The following is a 19,654-nucleotide window of genomic DNA, read 5'->3' on the forward strand; positions in this document are numbered from 1 at the left end:
CAGTTTGGCACACCTCTGGGTTCCTTCAGACTTGGGTACGAGTGCTTTTTCCTTCCTCGTAATGAGATTTAATCAAGCAAAACCAAAACCATTGCTACAAGTTAAACACTCCCCAGGGAGGGGCAGCCGGTGACTGGGGGGAGTAATGAACCTCTATTTAATTTTCAGATTTTGTTAATAACAGTTTGACTTGTACTGGTTGGAGCTAATTAGTTGCTGCAGCTTCTCCATTAGTGGCTTATAACACGGGGCTTACCTTGTGCATGTTAAGCAATTTTCTCAGTGTGGGTCATTTTAGAGAAAACAGAAGGAATCTAAGTGTCTTAAATGTGAACGATCATTGTGTTTGGTTGTGGTTTCCTTTCATACATAACTTCAAGCATGTTTAGGGTCAAGTTCTGACAACTTCAGAAGCATGTACTAAGATAAAATGATTTGGGCTTATGTTGAGATTAGCCCAATTAGTTGTGAGACATTAAAGAATGGAGTGCATATGTATGTCACGGAAAGCAACTCAGCACGGGTGGGCAAACTTTTTGACTCGAGGGCCACAATGGGTTCTTAAACTGGACCGGAGGGCCGGAACAAAAGCATGGATGGAGTGTTTGTGTGAACTAATATAAATTCAAAGTAAAGGAGAGGAGGGGAGAGCAAGAGAACCGGATAGAACAGCCGGATCCGGCCCGCGGGCCGTAGTTTGCCCACGGCTGGTATAGAGTCTCAGATTTGGTAGCAGTATGAAACATAGGGTGCTGCTGGTATTGAGCGTTAAGTTCGGGGTTCTCTTTAGTATAAAAGGTACCCACTATATCCTTAGGTTTGTAATGTTTGGCATTGTCCCCAAAGCAGATTGCCTCCACTGCTTGTATTCTCTCCCAGAATGGAATTCTAATATAATCCATAGTATATGGAAGGATCTTGATTTCCACACAGCATTTTAAAAAATCAGAAAAGGGATCATGCAATATCAGGATTAAGAGCAAGAAAACAATGGTCATAACCCAGGCGATGGTGGCTTTAAAATAAGTTATCAACCCAATATCCCCCTTTTACCCCGGCTGATCCTGAAAAATCCTCAGACCTCTGGGCTGATTGTTTTATTTTCTATGTGATCCTGGCCACCTGTCTTTGATTTCTGTGTCTCATCTTCTCAATTGCTAAAATAAAGATTTGGAATTTGGTCTTCATGGTATTTAGGATTCTGTAATGAATAGAATTAATGTGCTGTTAGAATATATTAGCCAGCTAGTTTGAATTCCTAATAGGAAAGGGTCAAAGCTATTTCAGGTCCTGAGCATTGGATGGGGCAGGAATAATTGAGGAATGAAAGGTGGGAAGGTTCTTAGGTTGGTGCTGATTTAGAAAGAGCAAGATCAGACTCACGTTTCCATTTACTAAAACTAGTCATATTCCTGCATTGGGTGTTAAACCATTCACACAGCACAAACAGGTAAAGGTGAATAAACTTGATTCCAATGTTGAACACTTGCCTAATGTATCCATACCTGAAGTCTTTAAAGCCTTTATTTTCACACATTAAATCACATATTAAAATCCAAAACATGATATATTTAACTATATCACAAATTTGTATTTAAGCAATGTGTATGCAATCTAAATGTTCATGAACTAATGAATATATAAGCAAAACATAACATATCCATACATGCATGATTTCATGTACATGAAATGTCTGGACTAGGCAAATCCATTCAGACAGAAAATAGATTACCAGGGGCTGGAGGAGGGGCGAAATTGGGAGTGATTGCTAATGGATACAGGATTCCTTTTGGGGGTCATGAAAGTATTTTGGAAATTGTGCACACATTTCTGAATATACCCAAAACTTGTAAATTGTACAAGTTAAAAGGATAGGTTTTTTTGGTAAATGTATGTTTTGTAGGGTTGCCATGACCAATTACCACAGCTTAAAACAATAGATGTGTGTTTTCTCATAGTTCTGGAGGGCAGACGTCCAAAGTCAGAGTGTCCTCAGAGCCACACTTCCTCTGAGGACTCCAGGGAAGAATCTTCTGTTTCTTCCAGCTTCTGGAGCTCCTGCTGCTCCTTACACTGTAACAGCATCACTCTACTCCCCACACTCTCTTCCCTGTGTGTCTCTGTATCTGTGGAAACTCCCTCTCTTTTCTGTAATAAAGACATCAGTCATTGGGATTTAGGGCCCACCCTCAGCCTAGGTTTATTCAATTTTGAGATATTGCAGATATAAACCTACAAATAAGGATTTCTAAATAAGGTCACATTCTGAGATTCGAGTGGACATAAATTTAGGGGGACACTATTCAACCCACTATAGTATGTGAATTATATCTGATTTTTTAAAAGTTATTATGGACTACCAAATAGTTAAAATATCAGTGCCTAGTCCAGTTACTGCATTTTTTTTATCCTCACCCAAGGATATTTCCCCATTGATTTTTAGAGAGAGTAGGAGTACGAAAGACAGAGAGAGAGATCGATGTGAGAGAAACACATGGATAGGTTGTCTTCTGCACCAGCCCTGACCAGGGCCTGGGCCAGGGAGGAGTCTGCAACCGAGGGATGTGCCTTTGACCGAAATCAGACCCGGGACCCTTCGGTTTGCAGGCAGACGCTCTATCCACTGAGTCAAACCAGCTAGGGCAATTATTACATTTTTGGAGAAATCGAATCCACCACCTTCTGATGTACAGAAAGATGTTCCAACCAACTGAGCCATACCAACCTGGACAGTCTTAACCATGTCTTATACCAATAAGTATTTAACCATGTTTGAGAGATTAGTATGTTTTCCTTTCAGTGCAGAATTTTAGAAGAAGTTATATGGTCTCTTATTTTGTGGCCAAATTGGCATATGTATGGGGGTGGGCAAATGTAGGTTTACAGTTGCATTGTGACATTCTTTTTAATTAATAAAGCTATTATAATAATCATAACTTGCATGTCATTTTTCATAGGAATAACTATAAACCTACATTTGCCCGCCCCTGAGTATATATGTGTATATATGTGTGTATCACTACTTAAATAATGTTGTTCCAAGCACTGTCAAGCATGTGTTAGTTCACTTAATTCTTATAAAAATCTTATAAAATACTTAAGCGTATTACCTTACATGTATGGATTTAAAAATGCATAGGTTAAAAAACTCTGTTATGGTCATGCAACTATTAAATGACCTTCAAAATTTATCTACCTCAGACATGGATTTCAACTTGATGCATCTTCATTGTTCATCCACAACATGCAAGTCTCTATCTGATTGAAGAGTAATTAATTTTTTTAAAGGAAAACTGTTTTTTTCTGGTAGTACATGTTTCCCTTTTAACATGATAAATTTCAGGACCTAATAGTATTGAATTGCCATTTGGTTACGCTTTTCACATTTCAATTCACTTTTTAATGTGTTTTCATTTGATTTTCACAGCAACACTAAAACACGGTTTAATAGGAATTATCATCCCCATTTTACAAATGATGAAAAGAAGGTTCATATAGAGGTTATTCAGCTAACCCAGGAGCTCACATTTACTATGAAACTGAATCAATTGGCTTCAAGGCCAATTGTATTATCCACAGCATTGTATCTGTCTCTGTTTCTAATGTTTCATGAAGGCTGTAAATAATTCATACAAGTAAACTTTATTAATAACGATGCCTCCAATCTATCAGCTAAAGAGACACTGTGAAGTTCTCTATTTTTATTTCACATGAGTTGTTGGACTCTGGGCTGTCCTCACAAATTTCATTGTCCATCATGACGATGCTGCCCTAGATCTCAGCGGACAGAAAGGTTCCATTCCTTCAACAACCCAAGGATAAAAGGCGCAAGAGGATACATTGCCCAAGCAATTAGAAATGAAGACGTAAGGTACACTGATTGGACACGCACTGAGAGGGGGTGACGGACTGAATGTGTTAGGAAAACGGAAACAAGAATTGAATTTGTTTCATGCCCTTCTGCCTCAGCCCTGAATGGGGTCAAAGCGAAGATGTCAGTGCTGGCAGTAAGAAAGAGCAAGTTGTTGAGCTGGCATGTAAAATTAGGGGAAGGAAGAGAAACTTGTAAGCATGAAATTTACAACTCTGAAGAATTCAATGGAGCTCTCCTGGGCAGTCAATAAAGGTTCAACAGAAACATGCATTGGCAGATAGGTGGCTCTGAAGCCAACCTTATGGAGACTGATCAATAATTGTAGAAGCTTCAGCCGATCGCGGAGTAGAGGCCCCTGGGAAAGAATAACTGAATAGAAAGCAAGGCTTTCTGAGGCATAATTTTGGAACAGATTCAGGACTTTAAAATGCATGGTTCAAAAGAGTCTCAGAGAAAATGTCCTTTTAATAATGGAAGATGGTGAGAAGCAAGTTAAGTAGAGTTGTGGTTTTTGCAATATTTACCTTGAGGGTAAACTAGAAACATTATCTCTTACTACCAGGAGTTTGAGGCTAAGCCTTAAAGCTTCCTTCCTGGGAAGCTTTAGGCTTCCCCTAAGGCTGGGACAGTCTCCAATAATATATCAGAATATATCCCTTTGATTTTACTAATAATAAATAATGAGTTTCCAAATGTGTCTGTTTAATCCCGATGTGTTTATAAAGCCTGATACTGTGCTGTATCTCAGGGTTCCACCCACTGAGGGTAGGATCTTATTCTCATCCAAACATTATTTTTTTTAAAAAAAGTGTTTTATGTCCCCTTATTGTCATAGAATTTGTCAACACATTTTAATTATTTTATAAAATATATTTTTATTGATTTCAGAGACGAAGGGAAAGGGAGAGAAACATCAATGAAAAGAATAATTGATCAGCTGCCTCCTGCATGCCCCCTACTGGGAACTGATATCCTGCAACCCAGGCATGTGCCCTGACTGGAAATCGAACAGTGACCTTCTGGATCATAGATTGATTGATGCTCAACCACTGAGCTACGCCAGCTGGGCACATTTTAATTATTTTAGATCCTATTTAAAGTGTTGACATTTCAAAAATGTATGAATATTGCTTAAAATGATCAAACTCATATTTCTACAAGCTATACTCATAATTGTAACTCTTAGAGAGAACATCAAGTTTTCTTTCAGTAAAATGGAACATTCTCTTAGGCATTCAAGTTTGTCCAAAAACCTGCCATTCATTTCCCAAATCCTGTCATTAACATATGGACTGGGAGGACTGATCATCCCTAAATTGTTCTCATGTAGGTGTGGGGACCCTGGCGAGCACATACATTGATATTAAGTAAATGAATAAATGAAGCAAATGTCCAGTTAATCTACCAAGATTTTTAAGTATCTGGACCTCAGGAGGGCTTTGAATCCTGCTAATGCATTCAGGACACCGAATGCTGCGCCATTAGGAGAAATCATCGTCTTTGGTTTTCATAAGGCACATCATTAAGAGATGTCCGGTGCTCAAGGTGGCAATTAGGCACACACAGTAGACATGTAACAACTCTTACAACAATCCTGAGAGTCGGATGGCCTTTGCCACATGTCGCTGATAGAGGACGTAAGCCCAGAGCGGGCAAAGGAGCTGCCGGGCTCCTCGGGGAAAGGTGGCTGAGCCTGTGTCCCTCCATGTCTGGGTCTCCACCCCATGCTGTTCTAAAGCCTGCACTCCTTTTGCAGGCTGGGCTGACTCCCTCCATTACCTTTTTGTAAGTCTTCAAGAAGCATCTTGTTATTTGAGTCTCTACATGTTGGATTTTAGAATAAATGTTTTATCCTCACAAAACCAAGTCCCCACGGGTGTTATGGGCCCCTGGAGTCTCTTCACAAAACAATGAGGCATACCTCCTGTTCCAGGCCCTTCTTGGCGCTTCCATATCCCAGCTGACTCTGTGTGCAGGCTTCCCGTAAGCAGAAGACACTTGGACAGTGCCTGAGAACTAGTGATGTTTTGTGACGGGGTTGTTATGATTGTGGTCGGGTGAATGAATGAATTCAAAAGCTTAGAGGATTTGCCAAAACCGGTTTGGCTCAGTGGATAGAGCATCAGCCTGTGGACTGAAAGGTCCCAGGTTCGATTCCGGTCAAGGGCACGTACCTTGGTTGTGGGCACATCCCCAGTAGGAGGTGTGCAAGAGGCAGCTGATCGATGTTTCTCTCTCATCGATGTTTCTAACTCTCTATCCCTCTTCCTTCCTCTCTGTAAAAAAATCAATAAAATATATTAAAAAAAAAAAAAAAGCTTAGAGGATTTGGCTGTGCCCAGGTCTTGTTGTAAAATGGTTCTAATGTCTGTGTCCCTGCCTCCCGCATGTTAGTGGAAGTGTGCAGCTCTGAGGTTCCCAGGCTGAACGTGGCCAGACCCTGAACTCTGTCTCCACCTGACTTCCTAACACTTAGCAGCTATCATACAAGCACAGCCTGTGCAGCTCAGCCTCCCGGGTGTGGGGAACAGTGGACACGGGAGGACTTTCATGTCCACGGCCTTCACACAGACTCTCCCCCAGAGAGAAAAGCGCAGCCGCACTTCCGCCAGGGCCATATGTGGTGCAGGTGCAGAACACGTTTGCTTCCCAAGCAGGAAGCAGGGAAACAGAGCTGTAGGAAGATTGAAGGGGCCCAGCAGGGAGGGGGGCGATGCTGCAGCTGAGTTCTAATATTTGCGTGGCTCCACCTGCCATCTGTCCCCGCGCTTTAAGGTTCCAGAAGGATCAGGGAGAGCAGGTGGGGCAGAGGGTGCAAAGTGAAGCAAACCCATTGCAGGCATCCTGAAGAGGGTGGGGCCCTCACTGCGCCTTGCAGGAAGGGGAGAAGAAGGCTTGTGTCCCTCAAAGAAGAGGTTTCCAGGACCCTGTCGTTGGCTCAAAGGACAAAAAGGTATTGAGTTGCTTTGTAAATTATAGGATTGTCTAACCACTGCACTGTGCACCTGAAACTAACATAAAATAATATTGAATGTCAACTGTAATTAAAAATAAAATAATGCCTGACCGGTGTGGCTCAGTGGCTGAGTGTCAACTTATGAGCCAGGTGGTTGCGGTTGGATTCCAGGTGGTTGCGGTTGGATTCCAGGTCAGGGCACAGGCCTGAGTTGCAGGTCCATCCCCATTGAGGCAGTGGTCGGCAAACTCATTGGTCAACAGAGCCAAATATCAACAGTACAAAGATTGAAATTTCTTTTGAGAGCCAATTTTTTTAAACTTAAACTTCTTCTAATGCCACTTCTTCAAAATAGACTCGCCCAGGCCGTGGTATTTTGTGGAAGAGCCACACTCAAGGGCCAAACAGCCACATGTGGCTCGCGAGCCGCAGTTTGCCGACCACTGCATTGAGGGATGTGCAGGAGGCGGCCAATTGAGGATCCTCTCTCATCTTGATGTTTCTATCTCTCTCTCCCTCTCCCTTTCTCTCTGAAATCAACAAAATAAAAATAAAAATCGTCTCAATTATTAAAAAAGGGTTACGTGCACATGGGGTTTTTTGGTTTCCTTGTAAAGTAGTAAAGGTGTGTTGGGGCTTGCTGCTGCTTGTCTCCCCTCCTTCTCCTCCCTTTCCTTGTCTCCTCCTCCTCCTCCCCCTCCACTTCCTCCACCTATCCTCTCCCTTCCTCCCTCTCCTCCCCTCCTCCTCCTCTTTCTCCCTTTTAACATTTTTGTTATTGTTCTGAAGCAGATTTGACAGATTTTGTAACAAAGGTTTTAGAACACACTGTGCAAATAAAACTTTGTGTACGCCTCTCTAACAAACGGATTCGGTTTGTAGTGAGTGACTGCTAAGACGGGAACTGTTTTCAGGGTTTGGGGGAGAATTTCATGGAGTTGAGCATAGTCCAGTGGTTCTTTGTTTGCTCCCCAGGAGCCCCTGGATGTCTTTTCCATGACAAAATCTTCCTATGGGAATTGTAGTAAGGAACTTCTCATGCCCCCATCCCCCCTTTTCATCACCTCATAATGAAGACTATGACTGGAATCCAGGAAACTGAATGGCAATCAACACAGGGCCCAGGACAATCACAACAGACACATTAATTCAATAAACATGTAGGTGTACCAAGTGCTCTGCTCAGCTCTCAGGAATGGTTGAAACTTGGTTTTAAAACGTGGATTTAACATGGTGTTTGGCCTTGTGGGCTACCTCTTCTAGAGAGATTTGATTTCATTTTATTTGGTTGCATCAGTAACAGTCATCTCCAAAACAAAGCTCCTTTAAGGAAAAGTCAGGTTTGGCAGAATTAATTGTGAGGCCTATGTGAATATTATGTAATCTTCTTAATACAGATCTCCCAACGGTTGTGCATCAAAAGGGCTAAAGTTGCCTACACTATGGATCTGTGCAGCCTCCATGGTGTTTGCCACAAGCCTGGAGGCAGCCACAGTCCCTGCGCTTATCACCTATAGCCTCAAACAGTCTCACCAAATTACCAGTCTCCTGCACACATATCATATTTCACATGAACTGATGTCACGAAGGCCTATGCTACCTTGTAAACTCAAATACTTAGATGTTCACAGACATGCAAAGGAATAAACAAACAAAATAGTTGGGAGTCATTTCTATTCCCAAAAGATGGGATTCATACTGGCTTGAGAGGCTGATTTTGTCAAAGTATCCTGAAGCTACATGTATAGCTTTCCCAGTGTTGGAATCAATAATAGAACCCTTGTACAACTTGTTTTTCCCACACAAAAGATGAATCTGTTTGCGAACTCTTCTTATGGATCATTTGTAGATAATCCATTCATTTTATTTGCTGCCAGTGATACAGCTGACTGTCTCTCTCCTTTTTATTCCACTATGGATAGTCCCTTAGCCTCTGAAATTTCCCCCTGTAATGGACACTGTGGATATCTGAATGCGAACATGCTGGAAACACGTCAGGGAAATGGGTTAGCCTGGCCGGTGCACTATCCTAGGGCACGTTCAGAAATGTGTATGTGCAGCTTGATGGCTGGGGGACATTACTGGCAACTGACACTAGGGGTCCAGGGATGCTTAGCATCCTAGGATAAATATCTGGCTACTGTAAACCAGCAGTTGGACATCCCTCTCACGACCCGGGACTGCTGGCTCCCAACTGCTCGCCTGCCTGCCTGCCTGATTGCCCCTAACTGCTCTGCCTGCCAGCCTGATCACCCCCAAACACTCTCCTGCCAGCCTGATCAACTCCTAATTGTTCCCCTGCCGTCCCTGTCACCCCAACTGCCCTCCCCTGCAGGCCTGGTCACCCTCAATTGCCCTCCCCTGCTGGCCTGGTCACCCCCAACTGCCCACCCCTGCTGACCTGATGGCCTACAACTGCCCTCCTTTGTGACCACATGGGGGCAGCCATCTTGTGACCACATGGGGGTGACTATTTTGTGACCACATGGGGGTGGCCATCTTGTGCAAGGGCATGATGGTCAATTTGCATATTACCTCTTTATTATATAGGATAGATAATGTATTCTTACAATAGGGTAAGCTAAAGAAAATAAGATGTTACTATAAAAATCATAAGAAAGAGGAAATGTATTTACAGTATTTAATGAAAAAAAATCCAAATATACATGAACCTGCACACAGTTCAGAGCTTTGGTTTCAAGGGTCAACTGTAATTGGATCAATTTATACCACCATACCTACGAGTTTATTTCTTCATCAACATCTGGAATTGTCGGATGTCTACCACTTCTCCTCTTCCTCACTATTACCATTATTATCTGTCAGTCTGAACATTGTAAAACAGCAAACTGTCCTCTCTCTTTGGCTGTCCCGATTATTGCAAAGTGAGCACTTCTTCATGTTACTCTTTTCTTTTCTTTTCTTTTTGTCCTTTATGTCTCTGTGAGTTTTTCCTACTTTAAATACTCCATATATGTGTAATTATACTGTATTTGTGTATGTGTGTGTGTTTGTGTGTGTGTGTGAGAGAGAGAGAGAGAGAGAGAGAGAGAGAGAGACAGAACATGACTGGTTTACTTCACTTTGTGTGATGCAGCAAATAAATGCCAGTTTCCTTCCTTTGAAGCCTAAATAATATTCCTTTCTATCTAGACATAGGTATAGATATAGATATAGGTATAGATATAGATATAGATATAGATATAGATATAGATATAGATATAGATTTGTAGATATCTCACATTTTGTTTATTCTGGAAACTTGGGTTGCTTCATGTTTCAGTTATAATGCTGCTATGAACATGGCTGTACAAATATCTCTTTAAGACCCCACTTTCACTCCTTTGCGATATTTGCCTTGAAATGGAATTACTGAGTCATGTGGCGATTATATTTTTAAATTTTTGAGGAACTGCCATACTGTTTTGCATAGCAACTGCAATATTTTACATTCCCGCCCACAGTGCACAAGGGTTCTAAATTCTCCACATCTTCACCAAACCTGCCATTTTCTGTTCTGTTTTGTGTTGTATTTTTAATATTAGACATCCTAAGGGGTGTGAGATGGCACCTCTTTGCAGTTTTGACTCACATTTCCTTGATAATTAGTATCATATGTAATGTTTATGCTTGTTTTGCATGGAGCTTGAGGCTTCGTAGGTATGGTGCCTGTCAAAGACAACTGATAATGTTGTGGGATGTGAACACATATGCAGGAAAGAAAAAGTTAGCGGTCGCTGTCATGATCAGATGGTCTGCTTTAGTTAATCAATTTCTCAGGGATCCTTCGATACAGGAACAATTGTTTCTGGTTGTCTGTGCTTATCTACAAAAGACGTGAAGGGACTTATTCCAATCTCTTATGAGCATATTTAAAACGAATCAGCATTTGAGTAATGTGTATCACCATCAGTATCACATAATAAAGAATGTAGAGAAAATCAGCTGAGGACAGTGTAAAGCTAATTTTCAGAATGGGTGTGATAAGGAATAAGAATTCTTCCTGTGTGATATATCAAGGTGATAATGTGCCCCATTAGGACAATTTGTTTTATATTTCTTAAAATAGATATGACTAAGGAAATGACAGATGGAGGTCAGGAAAAAATTCATGAAGACCTTCAACTAATATCCATAAATCAATGACTTGGTCCCAGAGAGTTGGCTAAAAATATATTTCTCTTTCAGATGAAGGAGATTAGGTTGTGAAAAGAAGAATGTGTTGACTGAAATGACTCTGTCATTAACACAATGCTACAGCATTATGAAGAACTAGGAATGTGACTTTTTTCTCTTTTACTTCGACTTTTCCAGTAACATACAGAACTCTGTTTCTTCCTCTCTCTCTCTTTCTCTCCTTCTCTCTCTCTCTGTCCTCTCTCTTGCGTGCGCATTTTCATTTTGTAGATAAAACCATGTGAGTTTATGATCAGAAAATTAAGTTCAGCTAAATGTTTGATCTCAGGGAGGGGAAATAGTTAAAGAAAAAAATAATTTAGGTTAAAATGGACCAATAATATTTAAAGGGGAAAAAACATCCAAAAGAGGTTCTGTTGAAACAATACTAATGCCTGAAAAAAATAGACTTTGGATGTTTTTCATTCTATGAAGCCCATACCAGCATCAACTCTCAAAAGAAATCAGTATAAAGAGATCCATATATGAACTGACAATCTTGGGTTGAGAATGCAGTCATTAAGTTTCAATGTGGAATACTGACTTAAATAATAATAATTCCTTTTGAAATATAACTGTAACCTTTTAAACTTATAATCAGCTACAACTTAAATTATAATGAAGGTACTTAACGTGTCAGGAAACAAGGAGAACAAGTTCAAATGGCAAGGTAGCACTGTGAATTTCTAGTGGTGTTTGCACTCTTGCTTCTATTTTTTCTTACTGCATTTCATCAGCATCACCGAGGGAAAAAATCCTTTAAAGAAAGACATCCTACAGCTTATCACTCATGGCAGAGAAAACTCGTTTAATGCTTTTGTTGGCCATGATGTTGAAAATAAGTCTTGATTGAGGGAAGCACAGTTATATATTGAAGTACACAAATAGCCATGTTTGCTTGGTTTATTCCCTAGCTTCGCTGCAAGAATGCAAATGTGCTTTTCCAGGCCTCACTGCAAGCTGTCAAGTGACAAAGTGGGGAGGGGCAGGGAAAAAAATCAATTGAGCTAACCTAGCACAGAAGTCTACAGATTAATTATGTTTTGAGAAACTGAAAACAATGTTTTATTTTGTTGTTGACAACTTTAAAGATTGGTGCCTGAAACACTTCTTAATAGTATGTAAACAAATGGAGCCTAATTAACAGCAGGGAAGGCAGTCACCAAACCTGTAAAGGGTGTATGGTGAGGTTGTGACTTTCCTTTCAAATACATGTATTGGGCTCAGAAGACAAGAGTCATTTTATGGCTGTAAATAGAATTTATATATTGCATATAGGATGGTGACAGATAGGTATTGTGCTTTCAAATGCCAATTAGGTACCAGTGTGCCTATTCTTCCTATTGTGACTCCAGCCCTAGAAACTCAAGAATAGTGAAGTAGGCAGATTGTACCTTCATTCTATCCCTAGTTCTTCTTAGCAGAGACCTGACCTCTGAGAAGTGCAAGGGTGTGGGTCATCCTCATCATTTTGGGGGGGAGGGTTCAATGGATACATTAAGCTCAATGTAGTACCTAATTGTTACACAGCCATTGATTCAGAACGTCAAAAAATTAACATACATTATTTTGGATCTTGGCCCAATCCTGACTTAAATATTGAAAAATTTACTTGTTTATTAGCTAGTTGATGTTGACTGAGAATCCAAGGAAGGTTAGCAATGTATTCTACAATAAAAAAGAAGGTAATGTTGAGTTACAAAAGGTTCAATGGAGGAGATCTAACTATATGGAACTTCAGAGAAGAGCGGAACAGCTTCACAGAGGCCTTTGAACTTTACCTAGCGCATGCAGGCATTCAAGACTTCCTCAGTAATTAAAATAAATAGTTGAATATGAAGAGAAGACTTATCCAAAGAACTCAAAATGATCTGGCATGGTTGGAATGGCAGACATACACCAACTGACAGCAAGGAGTTCAGCAATAGAAGGAGATGAACATGAAAAAGGATGGGTTAATTGCTTGAAATGAATGCAAGGAAATGGATTCTAGTTTTCACAAGTTTAGCTGAGATCAGTGGTTTTGCAGAGATGACATGCAGGTCTTGTGGAGATGCACTAAATAAAGAGAAGATACCTTTCTGATATTTTATTTTTATGAAATGAGAAATTAGAAGATAGTATTTGGCAAGCATTAGAACTACAGGATCCGTTGAAGACATTTTCAGGCTTTTTAGTTAAAAGTTAAATAAATATGGTCATATTACTTCTAACTCTAATTGGCTAAAATCTGCAGCATAAAATTACAAATAGATTATTAATAGGACTCTTGTTTTTGCTCAATATTTTATGTAACTTTTCATTTATTTTATCAAAATTTATCAACTATACTTAATTTTTTTAAAAAAGCATCTATTAAGTCCATTGTGAACATGAATAAACACAATTATATAGTTGTTGCATGAATTTTTAATTACTGAGCACATCCATGCAGTGTAATCTGAGGCTTCACTTTATAACTGTGCAATCCACACAATGTCTCAATTCAGAGATTTGAATGTGTTTGTTCTCCTGCATGTACTACATTTGGCCGATAGTCATACTGCATGTGTTGATCAAGGATCTTAATGCAGGTATTTATTATTCTTTTTGCCAGACCCATTCTCACCCCCAATCTGTAGTGAATAAACATAGCACAAAAGAAAATCCACTGCAAAGTACTTGCCCATTAAGTTGTGTTGATGAATATAAAATAATACATCCTGTAGTCAAACAAGATAAAGGTGTGAAAAATTCATTTATAGATTATTATACATGTATACATGTATACATACATACATACATATATTTCAAAGTGAAGGTTGACATCCTAAAAAATTCTCCTTGTCACAGTAAGCCAAGTTACACTACTTTGCTAAGCAAAAGCATTAAATTATTCCCATCGTATGTATTGCCATCTGGCATGCTTGTACTTTTTTTGTGAATTACAGAAAAAGCAATTCAAAGCCAGACATTAAATAGACTCATAAGTAATCATCGACATATTAAGTAGTTTCTGAAGACAGGTTTGAACACGTACATTCCAGCAGGATTTTCTTAGCTTGATAGCCATAAACGTGTTCATTGAGACAAATATTTTATAATCGTATTGTAAAATAATTTGGCAAACTGTTTCTACGTACAGCTGCTTGAATATACTTATAACATGCTCTGCTACAAAAATAGTTATGTTCTGTGATTCATACTCCTCCCCTTTGCTTTGATATTTTCCATGTTTTATTAATGGGGAGAGATTCCTCATAATGAAGAGAGTCTTTCTCCTGCAAACACCCAGATTGTTTTGGCTTCCAGATCTTAGGATTCTGCAGATTTGCAGGAATGATGAATGAAGCTAACCTGCTTTATTCATGGATTGAGTTTCATGTTAAAGGGACCACTCAGACACACTCCCATTAGCTTTGAGAAGGCAATATAATCATGTCACAAGAACACTGGTCCCATCTTGTTACAGTTTTAATCTTGAATAATGTACCTTGATAGTTAACCAACACAGATGTCCCTGCCAGCACCATTGTTCTGGAGTTGCCTATAATTCCACATGGAAACCATACCTGACTGGTCACACTAACTTACACGTCATTGATCCTCTTTAAACTTTTAAAAATATATATATTTCTTTATTGATTTCAGAGAGGGAGAGAGATAGGAACATCAATGATGAGAGAGGATCATTGATTGGCTACCTCCTGTACACCCCATATTGGGGATTGAGCCTACAACCGGGGCATGTGCCCTGACTGGGAATTGAACTGTGACCTCCTGGTTTATAGGTCAATGCTCCACCACTGAGCCCTGTGGGCCAAACTCATTGTCCATCTTTAAACAGAGTCCTGTACCTGAACACAAGACTCCAAATATGGCCAGACCAGGTAAAACATTTGAGGAGTTCCCACTTTTTTGATTTTTCTCACGGAAATATTACAATAATTGGTAGACTGTATTGGTCTTGTCAGGAGAAATTACAAACTGTTGCCTAAAACTGATATTAACTCAAGCAGATCATAAATATTTTTAAAATTATTTTTGTTGTTTTATTTATACGTAAGCATAAACATTTACATTTAGCCCTAATAGATCCCATTTTATTAGTTGTTTCTCATTTTAACTATTTGAAAATTCTCTTTGTCCCTAGCCGGTTTGGCTCAGTGGATAGAGCATCAGCCTGTGGACTGAAGGGTCCAGGGTTTGATTCCTTCAAGGGCATGTACCTTAGTTGCAGGCTCCTCCCTGTCCCAGGCCCTGGCTGGGGCTCCTGCAGGAGGTAACTAATTGATGTCTTTCTCTCACATTGATGTTTCTCTCTGTTTTTCCTTTTCTCTTCTACTCTCTCTAAAAATCAATGGGAAAATATCCTCAGGTGAAGATTTTTAAAAAATGACTTAATTTTTATGACCAGAAAAATAAAACACCTTTTAGTACAGAAAAAAAAAGTGATAAAGATAGGACAAAGTAGACAAGTGTTAGACAAAAATAGGACAGAATATATATGAAAATGCCTAAAGCATCACCATCACAATTATGCATGTGGCTTTTTTTATGCTGCCTTTTCCAAATATATAATATGTGTTTGTGTGTAGACATATAAATTTCCTGAGTGGGTGGGGAAAGGAGAGAACCTGGGAAGATTCCAATGTGTGTTAGCATGACACATCCTATATCTGATTCTTAACTGTGGGGTTGAAATTTTATGTAATGGTCGATGGTACATTGCAGCATCAGACTAGTCCAGAAATTGATACCTGGGCTGTGTCGCATACAAAGGTACAATGATGGACCTGACCTGTATTTCACCTTCCTTATTTCTTTCACAAACATTTTTATAACAAATGGAGCAATGAAAGTCTAAAAGTTTAGTAGGATATTACCATTACATGAAAAAATTTATGTGGGAAATTCATCCAGAGGTAACTATAAAACTACATCTTTAATGGGATATGGTCTAAACTGTTGTTATTTTTCTGAGAAAGCAAATATTCCATTGAGACTTTCTTGGTAACTTCAGTGGTTTACTTAGTGAAATCTATAAGCATTTGATTATTCTAGGCTACGCACATTGTTAGACACTATAGCTTATTTAGACTAATAAAAGAATGTCCCTTTTTTTCCTCAGGATCTTCCTCTCTATACAGGGATAGCAAAAAATAAACAGTGATGTGTGCAGTAATATAAACATGCACAGAGGTCTATGTGAAAATCCCTGGGACACTACAAATTTTATCCTTAATTTGTTCTTTTCTCTTCCACTTTAACTAGCATCCCCTGTCTCCCCTAGTCATCTATGTCTGTTCTGTAGTGAGTAAAATGGTACAAGGGGACATAAAAGAATGGTGGGTGGGCATACAGTGGACAAAGAAATCTACTTAAACAGAAGTACACTCTAGCCTAGACCCAGTGATCAAAGAACACTAAATTACCTTTAGGCAAGACCCATTTACGAACTTGGTAGCTATTTCATCTAGTGGTATTTTCTGGCACTTGCTTACTCCTCTTACCACTAAAGACAAAGAGAGAGACATGCTGGGTATGAAACCAGGTCTGATCCCTAAGTAAACTGAGGTATCTCTGTGTTCACACTGCTCTTTGCTGATTTTTCAGTGAGAGTACCATGTTGCACACCACGGATATCTGCAGATCTAAACGTAGAAGGGCCAGGGACACAGAAAAGAGATCAGAGTGGCCAGCTCTGTAAGTTAAGAAGACCCACAGAACTAGAGAGGAGGATGGTGAGGAGGTAAAATAGATGGAAGTGAAAAATCTATGAGGCTGCATCCGAAGAGGGTGTGAGAAAGCCCAGCTCTACACTAAGAAAACAAAGGGCTAACACTCTTTCACTATTTACATCTATGACTGTGGCCACCAAAATGCTTTTCCTCACCTACAGTGCTACTTGCTAGTTGAAAGGTTTGCACTGCACATATTAGTTATTAAGAGAGAAAACTCTAAAGCTCTGAGTGCTTTAGGGTAGGGATGGTTGTGGTGAATAAAAGTTCAAACAGATCTCCCTTACATTTCTGGGAACCCTTAGCAAACAGGTCCTCATCAAGGGTCATCATCATAGATGAGAAGGCCAAGGTCCAAACCCTCCAAATGGTCAATAATTGAGAACCATTGAAGGAAAAAGAGTACATGAAGAAAACAAAGAAAGACCACGGAAGCCAAGACAAATGGTGTCACAGGATTCAGGGAAAGAACATTTTTGAAACATTGAGTGGTTTAAAATATCAAATATCAAGTAAGACTCCTAACGGCAAAGTGGTCTTGACAACCAGTATCTCACAGATGATCACAGCACAAGTGAGGTGTCCTGAGAGCAGAGTAGGATCAAACCAGATGGTTGTGAGTTGATGTGTGAAAGGAAGATGAGAAAATTAGAGACAGTAAGAGTGCCAGTTATTCCAGGATTATTTCATGACATCTTATTTAGGATGAGAAGACCTGAGGATGTGCAAATAACTTTGGGATGCAATCATTATGCAATAGTGGATAATTCCTCTATCTATGATGTCACTCACACATCTCTATCTTAATCCTCTAAGTCTTCCATGTTCAAGCAGCATGACTTTGGACATTTTTCTAGCTCTCAGTTTGTTCACCTGTAACTGTGTTTCTGTATTCTCCCAACTGTGGTTACCTAATTTTTTTCTTTGAAGACATTGCAGAAAGAAGCAAAAATCAATGTAGTGATATGTCTTGGAAAGTACAAGGTAACAGATTCCAGAACTTGGGTGAATGAATTAATCTTTCAAAGGAGGAAGGTCTCTTTTACAGTATGATACAGTAAAAGATGAAAAGATTTACCTTTATTGGTTTGGCATTGAAAGAATTCCAGTTTCAATGGCATTTATTTTCTGTAAAATAAGAGGTAAAAATGACAGCTCCAAATAGGTTACAGAGTTGGTGAGCAGAAGGCTTGAGGGAGATGGCCAAGATTTAAAATAGCTAAAAACAGTAAAAGTTTACTGAGAAAACAGGATTTTCAGACGGTCCTGAGTGCCCATCTGACACAGGAGAAAATATATTTAAAGGAACAGTGTTTTTTGAAGCTCTGGTTTTTCTCTGAATAGTATACCCAGCCTGGCACTTGATTAGGGCAGGATGGCGATTTGTATGTCTAGAATTAGCATCTATGAGGAGGATTGGAGAGAATATTAACCCCGTGAAAAGATGTTAGAGAGGGCTGATTTGCAGTATATTCAAAACTGAGAAGGTAGTGGGTGGGGTGGAATACTACACACACACACACACACACACACACACACACACACACACACACACATACACTCACACATGTATGTATGTATATGTATGTATGAATAGAAATAATAGAAGAATGGTGATCTTGGCCCGATGAGAAACAAGTTGGGATAAAACCAACTGGAGAACTAGGAGGGTAGTAAAAAAACAACAGCAACAATAGGATGTTTATATTTTATAAGTGGAGCTCTTCTCGATTTGAAGACAAGGGTACACCAGTGTGACGGAGTACACAGACGTTTGGAGTAAAAGGTAACAAGATTTGTTTCATGCTTGTTGTCCTTACATCATCATGAATAGTTCTTCTTTCATTTTTTTCTTAATCTAACATTTAATAATTCATGTTTGTTAATAAACATATGTACACTAAACCTAAAAAATTTGAAAATATAAAGACTACATTAATAATCCGTAGACATGTCAAATAGGGGGCTCCATTTGTACCTATATTTAAATATTTATAAATAACAACCATTGCATATCTATACCCTGGATATACATTGTTTGTAATCTCATTATGCCACCAACTCTCCTTAGAAAGGATGGTTCTACTTTGTCTAGTTGATGTGTTCTAAATTCAAACCTCACAGCTTCACTGTATTTGAGGATCGCTCTTTAGCTGAAATATTGATCCCTTCAGCAATCTGTTTCCTGCTTATGCATGCACACATGGGGAAGTCAGTGTGTGTGTGTGTGTGTGTGTGTGTGTGTGTGTGTGGTTTTGAAATTTATAAGGATGATATATTCTTAGTAACTGGCACACAGAGTTAACTGTGCAGAATGACCCGCAGTTCTATTGTAAAGCCCCAGTCCTGTTGCTGTTATTGTCCTCACCTGCATATGTGCAACTGTCACATACAGGAAGAAAAAAGAAAAAACAAAACACTGGGACCCTAAATCAAAGTGGTTATTTACACTATTTTGCTTCAAATAAGATTCACATTTAAATATAATTCAAGAAGTTACAGTCTGAAAGATATTTTAGGATCCTATGTTATGACCTTGTCTTTCTTGAAGAAAATTGATGCATAATTTCTGGGTAATTTAGAAATAAGTTACAACCTTCTGGCTAGTTTTAAAATGAGCATTTTTCCATTATTAAATTACATTACCAAATTCGTCTCTCTGAGTTCACTGGTTTCTAGAACTTGCCTTAAGCCAATGTCTGAGATCTTCCAACAACCATGGAACCCACTCCTAAAAGGTACTGCAAAGTACCTGATAATTGTTTTTCAAATTTAGAAAAACCATAGATTCCAATTAATCTGGAAATCAAGGGTTGAAAAGGGCCTGACATACAGGTTGGACCCACAAAGACAGCTTTATATCTTATTACAGAGCCATAAAAAGTTTTGTCTTATGAATAAATGATGACAATTCTCAAAGACTTATTT

Source organism: Plecotus auritus, assembly GCF_963455305.1.
Source record: "Plecotus auritus genome assembly, chromosome: 8".
Lineage (NCBI taxonomy): Eukaryota > Metazoa > Chordata > Mammalia > Chiroptera > Vespertilionidae > Plecotus > Plecotus auritus.